Source organism: Crassostrea angulata, chromosome 2, assembly GCF_025612915.1.
Source record: "Crassostrea angulata isolate pt1a10 chromosome 2, ASM2561291v2, whole genome shotgun sequence".
In the NCBI taxonomy this organism is placed as follows: Eukaryota; Metazoa; Mollusca; class Bivalvia; order Ostreida; family Ostreidae; genus Magallana; species Magallana angulata.
In genome coordinates, this window is record NC_069112.1 from 47,363,655 (window position 1) to 47,380,559 (window position 16,905).

Genomic DNA, 16,905 nt, shown 5'->3' on the forward strand with positions numbered 1-16,905 from the left:
GCGTTATGAAAATTTGTATGCAAGCATCGCTGCAGTTATGAGACTATACTTCAAAATGTCATGATTTAATGCTTATATTTACATTATTTTAACTTCATGCCTTGTTTGAAAATGTGATTTATACCTTAAAATTCCTATCTTATCCTAAGGGTAAGTTCATATTAATGGAAGAGCCACAGTAATAGCCGCAAGTGTGAACTTTGATTTTCGCTTGTGACTTTGCAGTTAACGGCGTTCAACGTTTGTGACGTCATAATAAAACTTGTCATTTTAACCTTTGAGTAACCTGTGTGCATTACAGTGTTATACCTGCCGTAGCTTTCAATACACTTTACAAGCAAAAAATATGTGAAATGTTTCTATACATTTTTTTTAGCAAACCCCCTTTGCAACTGCTGTATGGAAATTTTAAAAGATAGAAACTTTGAGCTATTAGGACATAATGTGTGGATGTGCATATTTACAGGACATTCTGATTTCATTATCTTCTGGAAGTTTTTAAAAACAAGGTTTTTAAGTTAACTGAATATATTACTGATCATAAATAGTTTTTCAGCGCAACTCTTCTAAATCGGATATCACTTTAGTTACTAGAAATTCATCAAACATTGCTATCAAAGACTAAGGTTTTCAACTATAGTTGGTTTACCTTTGCATGTAAAATGCCATCTTCCCAAGTCAAGGGTTTCTGATCCGCTGTGCTCTACATAAACCCTTGACCGAATAGGCAGAGTTTGACGGGGTTAGAAACCTCGCACGCTGGTTTGTGTCATACAAGTTTGCATGATCCAATAAACGTTGTTTCAATAATGATGTTAATTGTGAATTGATCAATGTTAAACCGTTGTCAAATGAATTTGAGCAATATAGTAATTAAAAGTATTTGACTTACTGATATCGGTTTTTAGCTCACCCAGACGAAGTCAGGGGCAGCTTATGCTATACCCTCGGCGCCGGCGTCCGGACCTGGTTAAAGTTTTTGTTGCAGGTCCTGTATCTAAGCTATTACTTGTCCTATCTTCACCAAACTTGCATGGATGATGCATCTGGACCTACTTATGGACTTGAAAGACTTAGATGCTGAATCTGAGTCCTAAATTTCAGATGCTGGAGGAGGTTAAGGTTGTTGGACCAGGTTAAAGTTTTTGTTGCAGGTGCCCTTTGATAGCAATATCTAAGTTACTGCAGGTCCGTACTTCACCAAACTTGCATGGATGGTGTGTCTAATGATACTGATGCACCAGACAGGCTTGAGTGCTGAATCTGAGCTATAGGTTTCGGATGCTGGAGGAGGTTAAGGTTTTTGGAGCAGGTTAAAGTTTTTGTTGCAGGTGCCCTTTGATAGCAATATCTAACTTACTGCTGGTCCATACTTCACCAAACTTGAATTGATGGTGTGTCTTATTATACTGATGCACCAGACAGGCTTGGGTGCTGAATTTAAGCTATAGGTTACAGATGCTGAAGGAGGTTAAGGTTTTTAGAGCTGGTTAAAGTTTTTGTTGCAGGTGCCCTCTGATGATTATATCTTAGTTACTACTTGTCCTAACTTCACCAGACTTCCACGGATGGTGCGTCTTATGATACTGATGCACCAGACAGGTTTGAATGCTGAATCTGAGCCATAGGTTTCGGATGCTGGGGGAGGTTAAGGTTTTTAGAGCTGGTTAAATGATGGTGCGTCTTATACTGATGCACCAGACAGGCTTGAATGCTGAATCTGAGCCATAGGTTTCGGATGCTGGGGGATGTTAAGGTTTTTAGAGCTGCTTAAAGTTTTTGAAACAGGTGCCCTCTGATGATCATATCTTAGTTATTACTTGTCCTAACTACACCAGACTTCCATGGATGGTGCGTTTTATTATACTGATGCACCTGACGGGCTTGAATGCTGAGTCTGAGCCATAGGTTTCAGATGCTGGATTTGGTTAAGTTTTTTGGAACAGGTCACATGTTGAATAGATAATAGTACTATTTCAAACTTGCATAGTTGATTAAACTATAATATGAATGAATCACAGAGGAAGCTTCAGATGCAGAGCTTGATCTCCATTATAAAGGATGCTAAACAATATATCTTAGTTAATACAGGTCCTAACTTCACCAAACTTGAATGGATGGTGTGTCTTATGATACAGATGCACCTGACAGGCATGGATGTTGAATCTTAGCCATATTAGGTTGCGGATGCTGGAGCAGGTTAAGGTTTAATTGCTAGTGCCCTCTGATGATAATATCTTAGTTATTACTGGTCTGAACTTCACCAAACTTGCATGGAGATGCGTCTTATGTATACTGATGCACCTGACAGGCTTGAATGCTGAATCTGAGCCAAAGGTTTTGGATGCTGGATGAGGTTTAGTTTTTAGCTCACCTGAGCTGAAAGCTCAAGTGAGCTATTCTGATCACATTTTGTCTGTCGTCCGTCTGTCCGTCCGTCCGTCTGTCCGTCCGTCTGTCCGTCCGTCTGTCCGTCCGTGTTTACGAGAGTGCATGTATTGGGTTCTTTTTATACTTAATTGGTACTAATTGGGTACTTTTTTCTTATTGGGTATACCCAAGAGGAAGTGTCGCTTAATCTACTTAAAATGCCTTAATTGGGTACATGAAAGTTAGTACCCAACAAAACTTAGACACTGCGACTTGTCCAGTAAAGTGTCTGAAAAAGTTGCTTCTATGGACGCACCATGTATTCGCTTCTATATCATACTTTCGGAACTCGAAATTTAGCTAAGCTGCAGTCATATTAACTCCCGAGATTTCCGAAAAGCAACTTCCGTTTATCTTGTTCTTTCGAGCGTTTGATTTCACACACAACAACAATGGCGTCTGCAAGGCATAGTGAGCACGAGGTCAAGATCCAAAAAGTAAGTTTCTTGATTTATTTACACTTTAAAAATAAGTCTTGCTTTGATACATTATGTCAAACATAAGGATAATTTACTTTTTAAATTAATTTTGAACTACATTCGGATAATTATTGTAATAAAAGGACTTATGTGTATTTCGAAATTCCTCTGTCTTGATCGACTTAACATATAGCGGATGCCCTTTTCATTAAAAGTAAATTTAATTCAAAACCACCATTGTCCTAACCTCTGTTTTGCAATGTTAAACCCGAACATGCTGGACTTCACGCACGAGTGACGATACAGGTACAGCTGTCCTGTTAAATGGGTGATTTGCCACCTAATTACTGGTACAATATTTTGATAAATAACAACTGAATTATCTCCTTGAAATTGGTAGGCTAATTGTACAAGCTCGCTTGTCACTGAGACATCGTAAGGTTATTTAAAAAATGGAATTAACACAAAAGAATATATTTTATGGAGATAATTTGAAATTTTAACACCGAAGCACCTAAAATCATGTTTTTACTAATGAAACATTTTTATAAAAAACTAGATGTGAAGTTTTCCTATTCTTTTTTAAGCTTTTAAACTATCGTCGGATTAACCAGAATTTTCTCTGTTTCCCAAAAACGTAACTTTTCTTCTTGAAGAATGCAGAAACTTAATTTATAATAAAAGATTGTTGTGCAGAATTTAATGCCAATTGATTTTTTAAAAAGCCTTAAATAACAATTTCAAAATCCAAATTTCTGTGGTAAAAAGGGTTTAATAATTTTGCCATCAGTTGTCTACTTATTCCCTTTTGACTGAGAAGTGAACAGGCATAGCCTACACTCATGCTATGTCTGTCCACTTCTCAAAAGAGAATATTGTCTACATTATACATGTCCTATGATTCATTACTGCATGCAGATGTGTTTAAGTTTACATATTACATTTAGCCTACATGAAATAAAGAATCTGTAATGCATTATACTTTAAAACTAGTCAGACCAATGCCATGACTGTTCTAAGGGATGAAAATAAATGTAAATCAATTTAAAAAAATGAAAAAAAAAATAATGAATAAGCAAATCATTTATTGTACAATAATCTAACAGATCTTGAGGTCACACTATAGCGGGCTATATATTAAAAACTACACTATGTATGAAAGTGAGAAATCGTAAATGTGGATTATTAATTTTTGTACTATTCTAACATCTTGTATGTTTTTGACGATGAATACATTATTAGGTAAAATAATAGTAATAAATCGCTTGTCCAATTTTTTTGTTGGATATTGTGAATCAGTAAATCCGTTAAGTATATTGTATAAATATAGAGATATATTTGCATTTTTATTATGCACAGATGGATCAACTACCAAAAGAAGAAAAGATGTGCTAAGGTAAGAGCATATAAAGATACGTGCCACATCAAATATTTTCTTTCTGTAGTAAATTGAAAGTAGAGAATATGGCGGTAGCGTGTTGTGAGGACCAAGATGCTAAGATTACTGATATCTTACACTTGTAAATTTATGGGTATTTGTGTGTTTGCATTTTAAACTCCAGATTAAATGGCCATAAAGAAACAAAAAGTTTGGTTTCTATGGTGAGCACACTGACAGGTGTACATTAATAAAAAGTGAATGTAACCTTGGCTTGAATTAAGCAGACGTATGACACAAAATCCAATGATCAAGCCTTATGAATTTTTTTTAATCGATTTCCTTGTATTTCAGAAGATGCTGTAGCTGTTCTCCTGGATGGGGGTGTTTAGTGGCCAGCATGATCCTTGACGGAAAAAAGTAAGTGTATGTAATATTTTTTGTGCTTTTTTTTCTTTTCTTAGAAACATCCTAATGCATGTTATCTTCAAGTGAAAAGCACAATATTTTGCTATTTCAAAAGTTTTGAGAAATGGATTCCTGTATTTAACTTTCTTAATATTTCAGTGTGAATGCATACAACGGAAACATTTTGTAATGAACATTTTTTACTGCTTGCATGTTTACACCATCATAGTTATATTCCTTTGATGAACATTGCTTCAGTTAGATGTAAACCGTTTGTTGTAAAGGTGTCTGAAGATTTGGTTTTTGGAACTTGATAAATTGGAAGAAAAAAACACTTTTCAGTTGCAATTAATTGAATAAAACTTTCTTGTAGTGGTAGAGGAAGAAGACATACAGGAAGATGAAGAAGAGGAGACATCACTTCGAGGAAAGAAAACCTTAATCTAGTAAATATTTTTTTTCTTCATATCATACCACATGACTGATTTGAGTTAATCTATTATTTCAATTAACTTTTCTAATTTTAAACTCCTACCAGTCAAATTTTCTGTGCAAAGTAATTAATTGTAAATTAATTAGAAAAATGGTGTATATTTGAGTTATTTTATTTTCTAGCTTTATTTAATTAACATATTTTTATGTGATGTACAAATTTGTTTCATTGCAGCATGAATAAAATGGACGAAGGCTGTACTGGAGGAGGTTAAGGAATATTTCAGAGAATGTCTGAACGCAAACACCACTCTAGAAAGAATAACTTGCAGTATGGGGATAGAGGAAAGCAGAGCTAATCGAGGTTCCATACTGTATAGGCTATGGGAAACTCTAAAGAAGAAAGTGTGGAGTCTGATCCCCACATTTTCATTTACCTGGACATTTGATGAGAATTTTGTTTGATCAAGTCAAATTATTGCAAGATTGCAATTTATTTAACAGTATGGTAGTATGGAAATACTCGTAGTATTTTCATGGATTTTCTTCATTTGATGAGAACTTCTTTTATTAAAAGAACTGACAGCCAATTTTTGTAATTAAGGACTTGATTCACTTAAGACATCTTGTGCCTTTTGTCATAAATATATCTTTATATCAAAGCTTAGATTAATATCTTTCTGTGTTTTGAAGATAAAAATAAAAGAAAGTGGACACCTCATTAGTTCTGTAATTACATATACTTCATGGTAGAAGAAATGAAGGTTTGTTGACAAAATATTTTCATTATAATGCTTGAATTTTCTTGAACTACGGCCATGTTGCAATTATTTAAGATCCATGCTTAGAAAAATTGCTTTCATTTGCATAACAGCCAGGTAGTTGCAAAATGATGGTACATGTACCTTGAGCTATCATTAATTTATTTTTGTAAAGGTGTCTAGACCAGATGTGTAGTGTTAGAATTTCAGTATTCAAGAAAATTAAACTATTTAATGCTTATGAATGCCAAATATTTTAGTATAGTTTCATTAAGTTTAGATCTCTTTGAAAAATAAAAGCGAAATGTTATATTAAAATCTCTGAGACTTACTTCTTGTGATTCAATGTGGTTATAAATTCCTCGTATTTAATTAGGAATCTTCAGTTCTAAACAAGGGCTATGTAAATGCCTTCTACCGATTGGGTTGTATTCTAATGCAGGAGAACAGATATTGAAGAAAAATACCGACAGATTTTCCAAATATCTGTAAAGTTATATTTCAATTAAGGAAGAAAGGTAACCAAGAGGATTTGGACAGATTTCCAGATCTTGTTGGGTTGTATTTCAATTAGAGAAAAAAAGGTTACCAAGTGGATTTGGACCGATGTCCAATTCTTGTTGAGTTTTATTCTAGTTAAGGAAGAAAGGTAACCAAGAGGATTTGGACAGATGTCCGACTTTTGTTGGGTTGTATTCTAGTTAAGGAAGAAAGATAGCCAAGAGGATTTGGACAGGTGTCAAATTTATATTGGGTTGTATTCCAGTAAAGGAAGAAAGGTAACCATGAGGATTTGGACAGGTGTCCGACTTTTGTTGGGTTGTATTCTAGTTAAGGAAGAAAGATAGCCAAGAGGATTTGGACAGGCGTCCGACTTTTGTTGGGTTGTATTCCAATTAAGAAAAATGGGTAACCAAGAGCATTTGGACAGGTGTTGTATTTTATTGGGTTGTCTTCCAGTAAAGGAAGAAAGATAACCAGGAGGATTTGGACAGGCGTCCAACTTTTGTTGGGTTTTATTCCAGCTAATGAAGAAAGATAGCCAGGAAAATTTGGACAAGTGTCCAATTCTTTTTGAGTTGTATGCCAGTTAAGGAAGAAAGGTGGCCAAGAGCATTTGTACAGGTGCCCAATTATTGTTGGTTTGTATGCCAGTTGGAGAAGTAAGGTAGCCAGGGATATTTTGACAGGTGTCCAATTTATATTGGTTTGTATTCCAGTGAAGGAAAGAAGGTAACCAAGAGGATTTGGACAAGTGCCCGACTTTTGTTGGGTCGTATTCCAGTTGGAGAAGAAAGGTAGCCAGGAGGATTTGGACAGGTGTCTTATTCTTGTTGGGTTGTATTCCATTGAAAAGAGACAGGTAACCAAGAGAAGCTGGACAGGAGTAGAATACTTGTTGGCTACTTGTTTGTATCCAATATGAATGGGACTTTATCATAAGACTTGCTTAATTTTCTTGTAATGAATGTTGTTAGGTATCAAAAACATGACTGTATTTGTATTTACATTATGGTAAACATGCCTCCAGAAGGAGGCACTTTATATGTGCTAATTTCTGTGTAAATATGTGTAAATTATAGAGGGAAATAATACCTAAAACAATAAAACAAGCATAAATTTGGAATGAATCAAGAATAATATATAATATAAGAAATCCAATAAATGTGGATACTTAAATATATATACCCAATTAGATTAAAACAGTTACAACCCAAAAACTACTCTCTCGTATGTACGGTTTTTTCATATCCAATAAGCAATATCCAACAGAACTTGGACTTGACGAACCCAATAAATAGCCTAATGTGTGTCTGTCCGTCTGTCCGTCCGTCTGTCCGTAAACTTTTCACATTTTCAACATCTTCTCAAGAACTACTAGGCCAATTTCAACCAAACTTGGCACAAATCATCCTTAGGCAAAGGGGATTCAAAGTTGTGAAAATTAAGGTCCACACCCGTTTTCAAGGGGAGATAATTAGAAATTAATGAAAAATTTCGAGAAATTTTCAAAAATCTTCTTCTCAAGAACCAGAAAGCCAGGAAAGCTGAAACTTGTGTGGTAGCATCCTCAGGTAGTGTAGATTCAAAGTTGTGAAATTCATGACCCCCGGGGGTAGGGTGGGGCCACAATGGGGGGTCGAAGTTTTACATACGAATATATAGAGTAAATCTTTAAAAATCTTCTTCTCAGAAATTAATCAGCCAGGAAAGCTGAAATTTGTGTGGAAGCATCCTCAGGTAGTGTAGATTCCAAGTTGTGAAATTCATGACCCCCGGGGGTAGGGTGGGGCCACAATGGGGGGTCGAAGTTTTACATACGAATATATAGAGTAAATCTTTAAAAATCTTCTTCTCAGAAATTAATCAGCCAGGAAAGCTGAAATTTGTGTGGAAGCATCCTCAGGTAGTGTAGATTCAAAGTTGTGAAATTCATGACCCCCGGGGGTAGGGTGGGGCCACAATGGGGGGTCGAAGTTTTACATACGAATATATAGAGTAAATCTTTAAAAATCTTCTTCTCAGAAACTAATCAGCCAGGAAAGCTGAAATTTGTGTGGAAGCATCCTCAGGTAGTGTAGATTCAAAGTTGTGAAAATCATGACCCCTGGGGTTAGGGTGGGGCCACAATGGGGGGGTCGAGGTTTTACATAGGAATATATAGAGTAAATCTTTAAAAATCTTCTTCTCAGAAACTAAAACTTGATTATTTTCATTAATGCATCCACTGTTAACCAATTATTGTGATGATTATTTTTATACAATAATAAATATTCAATGTATATAAGTTGTTCTGCATAAGTAGTTTTGGTTAGGCCGGATTAGTTTGTTTATTTTTGATTTCCAATTTTTAGATACTATGAATTATTTTAGGCCGGCACATATATAGGGACAGTGTATAATGTGTTGCGACGAGCGACTGTTTGGGGTTAAACTTGAACAGGTACGGAGAGATTGAGGGTGTGGACATCCCTGCTCTATCTAATCTTCGTGTTTTTCTAATCTACGATACAGAGTGTGCGATCCTTCCTGCCCTGTATCGCATTAATACAAGTGTGCGGTCATACCTGCTTGTCTTGGTGGTGGTTGCGGCGGAGCACTAGTGTATGGTCATCCCTTCTGGTGTTCTGGCCTTTCTAGCGCAAGTGTGCGGTCATCCCTGCTTGCGTTATCTCTGCTTGCGTTAAAGTTGGTACCTGTGAGTTGCGTCCATTAAGCTGACTTTATCATACCTATTGTTCCTCAGGTGAGCGATGTGGCCCATGGGCCTCTTGTTTTGGAACAGGTCACATGTTTTATAGATGATAGCTTGCATAGTTGATTAAACTATATTATAAATGAAACGCAGAAGTTGCTTCAGATGCAGAGCCTGATCTCCATTATCAAGGATGCTAAAGAAATCTCCCACCTCACTTAAACCTGCTCGATAGATAGATGTGTTTGTTGATAAATGATATAACATGATTCCTATGATATAGTATTGTATGGTATGAAACAATATTGTTTAATATGATACAATGTAATATCATATGTAATATTATAAAAAGTGATATGATATGATATGATATTGAATCAATTTTTTATATATTTTATGTTTTGATATTGTAACATGATATCGTTATATATAGTATTGTATATTATGATACAATATAATTGTATAATATTATATTGTATTATTAATTTATTATTTTATCACATGATACTATTACATAAGATATTGCAAAATATAATAGTGTATCCTATGATACAATATTGTATATTCTATAATATTGTATCATACGGTATGGTATAATATGATATAAGTTTCTGTAATATAGAATATGAAATTGTATAATATGATACTGTAATATTATATAATATCGTATCATACGATATTGTATAATATGATTTTGGTTTATAATATGATATATTATCACATCACATGAAATTGTATTGTATGATATTGTAAAATATATTATTGTATCATATGATACAATATGTATAATATAAATAATGTTGTATTATATATTTTACCTCATTACATAATAATGTTTCATTTGATATGATAAAATGTTGTATCAAATTTTATTGTATCATATGATACAATATCATATTATGTTTCAAAAATGATACAGTATCATACAATATCATACTATATTATACTATATAAATAGTGCCTGTTTGGGAGGGTAACAGTTGAAATTGACACCCCGAGAAAACCATTGTCAACCGACGCGAAGCGGAGGTTGACAATGGTTTTCGAGGGGTGTCAATTTCAACTGTTATCCTCCCAAACAGGCACTATTTATTTTGTTGTACTGAATGTCTTTTTTAAAATTTTTAAGAAAATTTTACTGTTTTTATATAGGAATAACGTGAATTCTACAGCGAACCGTACGCGCATAATTTTCGCGCATGTAACATTTTTTAATGTTACCCGTTGCCAAGTGCGTTGCTAACGCTGAGGGTAATAGTAAATATTATTAACTGCGTCTTAACCAATCAGATTTCAGTATTTAACATGAAAGTATAACAAAATATAATATCATATGTTTCAATGTTATGATGTATTATGTACTATGATATTGTAATATAATACTATATTGTTTTATATAATATGATATTGTATTATGTGATCAAATACAATAACGTATAACACAATACAATGTCATACCATACGTTACAATATCATATCTCATCATTGTTTATTACGGTATTTTATTGTATTATATGATATATGTTGTAAATATGAAAGGATGCAATATTTAATTTTATATTATTGTATTGATTAACATATATGAACATATGATTATCATACAGTTTTTTAACAGATGATATACGATATTGTGTCAAAACAGAATCCATGAATATCGAAGATCATAAAGTATGATTTTCATTTAATATGAAAAAGGTGGTCTCATAAAGGTGAAGTCTTATAGGGTGATGTCTCGTCTCGGTGAGCTTTGTAATCTGTGATTACCTATGTTTAGTACGAGTGAATCCATATTTTCTACGAATTTGATTTTGTTCATGGGAGCAGCCATATTGCTATACTGTTTCTGTTTATAAAGCATTCTCTGATTGGTCAGAACAAGAGGTCACAAAGGTTTAAAAATGAGTACTCTCACTAGATGGCGTAATTGTTAACCCGCATATGTGTTGCCTTTTCGGTCAAGGGTTTATGTAGAGCGAAGCGGATCAGAAACCCTTGACTTGGGAAGATGGTAAAATGCAAACAATTTAGAGTTCGAATGAATTTGAATTTAAATTTTATCCCATTAAAACATAATACATGTCGAAGTTAATTAAAACTAGCTTATATAGTTACACATAATGCAAATGTTAAAATTAATAAATATTAAGAATACATACATGTATAATGCAATGCACTACTCTTTAAAAAAGCAATATTTCTTTGGACTACACGTAAAAATATATCAATTTATTTAGATATTGAATAAGGAAATTCATTAACTAAGAAACTTTGATCATTTGTCAAAATATTAATGATTATAACATGTATATGCAAAACTAATCATTGTATTGTGTAATTGTATTGTGTATTTGAAAAAAAAATTGCCAAAATCTGCAGAAGCAGAATTATGAAGTGTACTATTTCAATTAAATTGATGTTGATTTATTATTTTTTAGGTTTTAGACATGCATATTAATTCCTCTTCAAATGCCAATGATATACATCGGGTAAGTCAATTTATATATGGTGGAAATAGTTTGAGCTAATGGCATCTAGCTTTGCCTTTAGGGAATACACAAAAAATTGTCAATTATATATTCAGCTGTCAAAGTTTTATACATTAAGAAATAGAAATATTATTGCTGGTATCCAAGGTTTTATACCCCTGACTTTAGAAACAAATATTATCATTATGGGATGCTACAGCTGGCATGGATTTGATATTAAGGAGGTATTGGAAACTTCTATATTAGGCCACATAAAATAAATATTTAGATTCTCATTCTGATTTGCAAAAAATATGGGGAGAGTGGGCGAATTTTATTAATTTTTTTTTTAAAACAACTTTTTCACCGTTCAAATTCTAGAAATAACAACTGCTCTATTATTTTAAATTGTTTATGCTAATATGAGTACACAAATAACTTATAATCTTTAATTCCATTTTATTTTAACTTAACAGGGTGTTAATTCACGAAGACATTTAATGTATCCTTATGATAACAATCATGGCTGGAATCAAACGGTGATCCACATGCTTAGGCAGCCATTAAAATGTTTTGAATTTTTTTGTATACCAAACCCAATTTTTTTTCTTGAAATTTTTTTTGTCACATAATTATTTTTTTCAAAATAAAATAAAATGCTTCCTGGGCCCCATTTTCAGAGGGGCGGATTGGAATGAGAATCAAAAAATTAATTTTATGTGGCCTTGTGACCTAATTTTATTTTATATTTTAAAAATAGACAACTAGCGCCAAGCTTGTTGCAAAGCGACAAGTAGGTATTCTGCCGCAGCTTACGTAATACAAAGTTGATATGTATAACCTTTCCTTGATACAATGTTAGATATAAAGGCCTTTACTACATGTATTGGTATATGTTTGTTTTAAGACGATGTGCTTGTGAAATTTAATTGCCCTCTAACTTATTCTGTACATTTGAATTTTTAGCTCACCTGAGCTGAAAGCTCAAGTAAGCTATTCTGATCACATTTTGTCCGTCGTCAGTCTGTCCGTCCGTCTGTCTGTCCGTCTGTAAACTTTTTACATTTTGAACTTCTTCTCTAAAACTGCTTGGCCAATTTCAACCAAATTTGGCACAAAGCATCCTTATTGGAAGGCAAATATAAATTGCAGACCGATCTTTATTCAAAGCGGAGAAAACATCGAAAATGTAGAAAAAGGGGGGTGCATTTTTAAAAATCTTCCTCTCACGAACTACTGAGTCAAATACAACTTAATTTAGCTGAAATCATCCTTATGGGAAGGAAAATATAAATTGCTAAAAACTAAGTGCTAATTCTGTTTCAAATTTGAGTAATTTACGAAAATAATAATAAGACAGAGAGAATGGGGGTCAATCAGTTTAACTTCAGGCTTGATATTTCATATATCGAAAACCAGTTTAGAGGGAGAAGCAGCCTTCTTAAAGTTGAACGGAGATGAATTTAATTTGGTTGTTGTGCAACAGTTTACGTGCGAAGGGAATATTTGAAACATCCAAAATATATTTGTGCGTTTATGTGAAGTACATGTAAATTGAGGTTATATATTTCAATGAGTTGACATTTTCATTTGTGACGGTGGGTTTAGCTTGTTTTGATTTTCGTTTAGCATGTTAAGTTTCTTTTAATTTAACTTGAGAGGAACCATCATCTTAATTTTAGAATTTAAAATTTTTATGTGTAGACCGGTTAATCAGATAGCTGATTGCTTACATGTACCAGCGCAAAATCTGATGCACTGACAACATATTACAGAATACTAGAGAGCTCTCTTCATTATGTTGGTACGTGTAATTTGGTACAATCTCTACGTAATGGTTGATTAATGCAACATGTTTTACCGGTATTAAGATGCTCAGCAATTTCAATCTAAACAGAGATTATTCTTGCTGCTTAAAATATATAAGTATATATATGATGAAAATTAAATTGAGTTTTTCTAGTGCATTTTTCTTTTGTTTTAATTGTTTACAAATTTCTATTTTCTAACCTGGCCTAGGAGTCAAGTTTCGGGTTATAAAGCAAGATACAGCGCTTTGCGCACAATGCAACTGTATGTTTGTACACAAAGCTGAGGTCATGCTTTAGTTCGTTTATATTTAAATGCAGCTATGCTGAATAGGAAATACCAAGTTTAAAAATCTTAAGTTGAATGTAATAAACTCATGTGAACGAAAACGTGACACAAACCAAGCAGTGTTTTCCCTAAGAACCGGCCGCCGGCCAAATTGACCGCTTCAATTCATAGAAATGCCGGTTAAAAATCCTTAAATAAAAAAAATAAAAAAGCGAAAGTTTCGTTGTGTTGATAAATCTAACCGTACACGAACTCGACGAAGTACGACTTGATTAAAATGAATGTATCCCGATCCCGATTAATAAAAGGCATTTAATATGGCGGAGAAAAGGCAGCTAAAGTTGGAAGAAATATTTTCTGGAAAGAGGCCGAAAAATTCTTCGGGTTAGTGAATGAACAGAAGAAGATTACCTAAGAAATCCTCAAATGATAATCTAGCTCATTTGACAGAACCAAATTCTGAATCAGATGTGACTTACCACAGGAGTCGGCGATTTTATCAATTTGTTGTAAATAAATGAGAAACAAGCAAAATCCTACCAGTGAGCTTCGCTCGCTACGCTCACGAAGCTCACTGGTAGGATTTTTGCCTGTTTCTCATTTATTTTCCAGAAATTGATAAAATCGCCGACTCCTGTGGACTTACACATCAGAAATTGGGGTCCAGACAAACCCAGTTATTTTAGCAGACAATATCTCAGACTTAAAAAATCAAGTGCAGTATGCTGTAAAAATGTTAAATCTTGATGCATCAGCATGTAATTATTCAGATTCGAATAGCTCAGATGAAGATTAATTATCCATTTTAATCCAAATCTAAAGAATTACATGCATCAAGATTTAACATTGATTTTATGAAGTGAAATAATAAAGAAGAAAAGTAAATTTTCAGTGGTAATTTATTTTATTTCATTTTGTTATGCTTGTCATCTAGTAAAATGTTGGATCAATAAGTTTTTTATGGCAATAGATTACCTGCAGCTGCATGTGCAATTCTAAATAATACCTATAGCAATTGAACATATAAAATTGACAGTCATATTGATTTGATGCCAAAAAAAATATTGAAAAATACTATTATTTTTAAAAATATAACAAACTTTTAAGATTTTTAATCTGTTGGAAGATGCCTAAATTTCAAATTGTATCTGCCCTGAGAGCTCTCCTAAGGGTTATGAAATGATCTAAAATCAATTTTGGCCGGGGGGCTTCGCCCCCCTGGTCCCCCCTTGACCCCCGGCCTCCTAAAATGAGATTCTAGCCTTTTACTTTCAAATAAAGGGAAAACACTGCCAAGCTATGTATCTTGCTTATAATTCTATGATTGACACTGAAATTTTGGTTGATCAATAGAAATGTCTTGCTAAAAGGATGGTATGCTGTAACTACTTTCTGGTGCCCCTTCTTCAACGATGAATTGCATAAAATCTACACAAATTTTTGATACTTTTTCGAACAGAGTAAATGAAAATGACGTCCTTTAAACAGTTTCCATAGTCCTGACACATTATTGTTATGAAATTGCTTATAATTCTACGATTATTGCTGAAATTTTGGTTGATTGATAAAAATGTCTTGCTATATAGGATGATATGCTGTAACTACTTTCTGATGCCCCTTCTTCAACAATGAATTGCATAAAATCTACACAAATTTTTGATAGTTTTTCGAACACAAGTAAATGAAAACGACGTCTTTTAAACCGTTTCCATAGTCCTGACACACAATTATTTTAGGATAAAAGCATTATCGGTGTTCTTAAAAAAATATTGCAACAGAAAATCATCTTTGTTTGTGGACATTTGTTGTTGTTTTTCAATAAAGTTGAAAAAAATTGGTACAATAGAGCGACATGCCTGCCAATACATTAATTTGAATTATAGCTTTTAAAATGTGACAACATTTTTTAGTTAAGTTTATTCATCAGTCAAGTGAGTTTAGATATGAAACGTCATACGAAATGAATTCATGCCTGGTAAACGACAATCATTTATAATGGAGAATGCCAATTAAAATTTTTTTCAATGTTTTTAGTTTGAGGAATTGTGTACCACAGCACAAAGAAAACAGAGTACTAATGCAAATAAGTTTAATAAAGTTATGCAACAAATAATAAAAATAATAATATTTTGTATGATTAATAGTTCTGATATAATATCACAGTCCAATTATAGTTCACTGATAATCAATTGTTCTTGGAATCAAAGAAATGATTAAAAGAATTAAAGTCACTGTCCAAATATCAGGGTAAGCCGGGAGTCTTGGCACGTAGGAACCTTCCTCACTGGTGGTGGGTTGAGGACTAACTCTTCTTGACCAAGTACAGGTATTAAGGTAATTATCCATACGTCACAAAACAACGTCTGACGTAATTCACGCGTTATTACGTCTTGTCCGTGCCCGATCTAATTGAGAGCTAGCGTTAAAAGGTGTAATTTAACGAGGCCGGGTCTAATTTGTTCTGAAATCAAGCTGACCTAGAAATTGATTCAAAACAAAGCTATTCAAAATACTGACAACTGCAATCAATTAGGCCTAGGCTATTAATCAGCGAAATGAAAACTTGACTGGGTTGTGTCGATTGCGTACTCGTTTTGAAAATATAGACCTCTTACTGTTTTCCTGCATAAACATCAATGCATTATAAGGTTGAATTTAATCCAAATATTTGAACATTAATCCCCGAAAGTCCATAAACACCCAAAATGAAATCCTGACCGAGATCTATTACAGTGCATAAGGGAGATAAATACACAAGGGGAAATAATTTGACCGATGTCATCTTTATCCGTTTCGCTTAGCAACGAGCATATATATATATTCCACACAAAAAATGTTTTTAGAATTAAAACCATACGCAGAAGAAAAGTTATTTCATTTTAAGAACAGTCTTTAAACCAGTTAAAAAAAAGGTTGAACAGAGGTTTGTCTTAAAAGCATATCAGGTAGTTAGCATTATCCACGCGTGTGACTGCAATTTCTAAATACCGATCTCGATCCATTATACTTCAAGATTCCAAAAGAAACCATCTTTTGCGATTTAAATAATACAGATTAATCAACAGTTTGTTTAAATCATGTTTTCTATTTAACAATAAACTAAACATATTTTTTTAGAGTGATGAAATAATAAACCTATGCACAATTTTATTTTTACGGATCTTTTTTCAAAATATATATTTTAATGTTTTTTACCAAAAATACGCCCATTGTGATCCTGAAAAGGCCGGTCCTTTGGGTAATTTTATTTCCAATTGATTAAGGACGTTAAGGGGTAAATAATATCAATATTTCAGAGAATTCTGTACGTAAATAAAAT

At 33.4% G+C, this 16,905-nt stretch overlaps 1 long non-coding RNA gene across 1 annotated transcript; it reads left to right on the forward strand.

Annotated features, from left to right (window-relative positions):
- Positions 1–2,345: 2,345 nt before the first annotated feature.
- On the forward strand, positions 2,346–6,148 carry LOC128171991 (uncharacterized). The gene is made up of 5 exons (XR_008242177.1): positions 2,346–2,867; positions 4,209–4,245; positions 4,582–4,647; positions 5,009–5,081; positions 5,303–6,148. It is a non-coding gene; the product is annotated as an uncharacterized LOC128171991 (long non-coding RNA).
- The last annotated feature ends 10,757 nt before the right edge of the window (positions 6,149–16,905 follow it).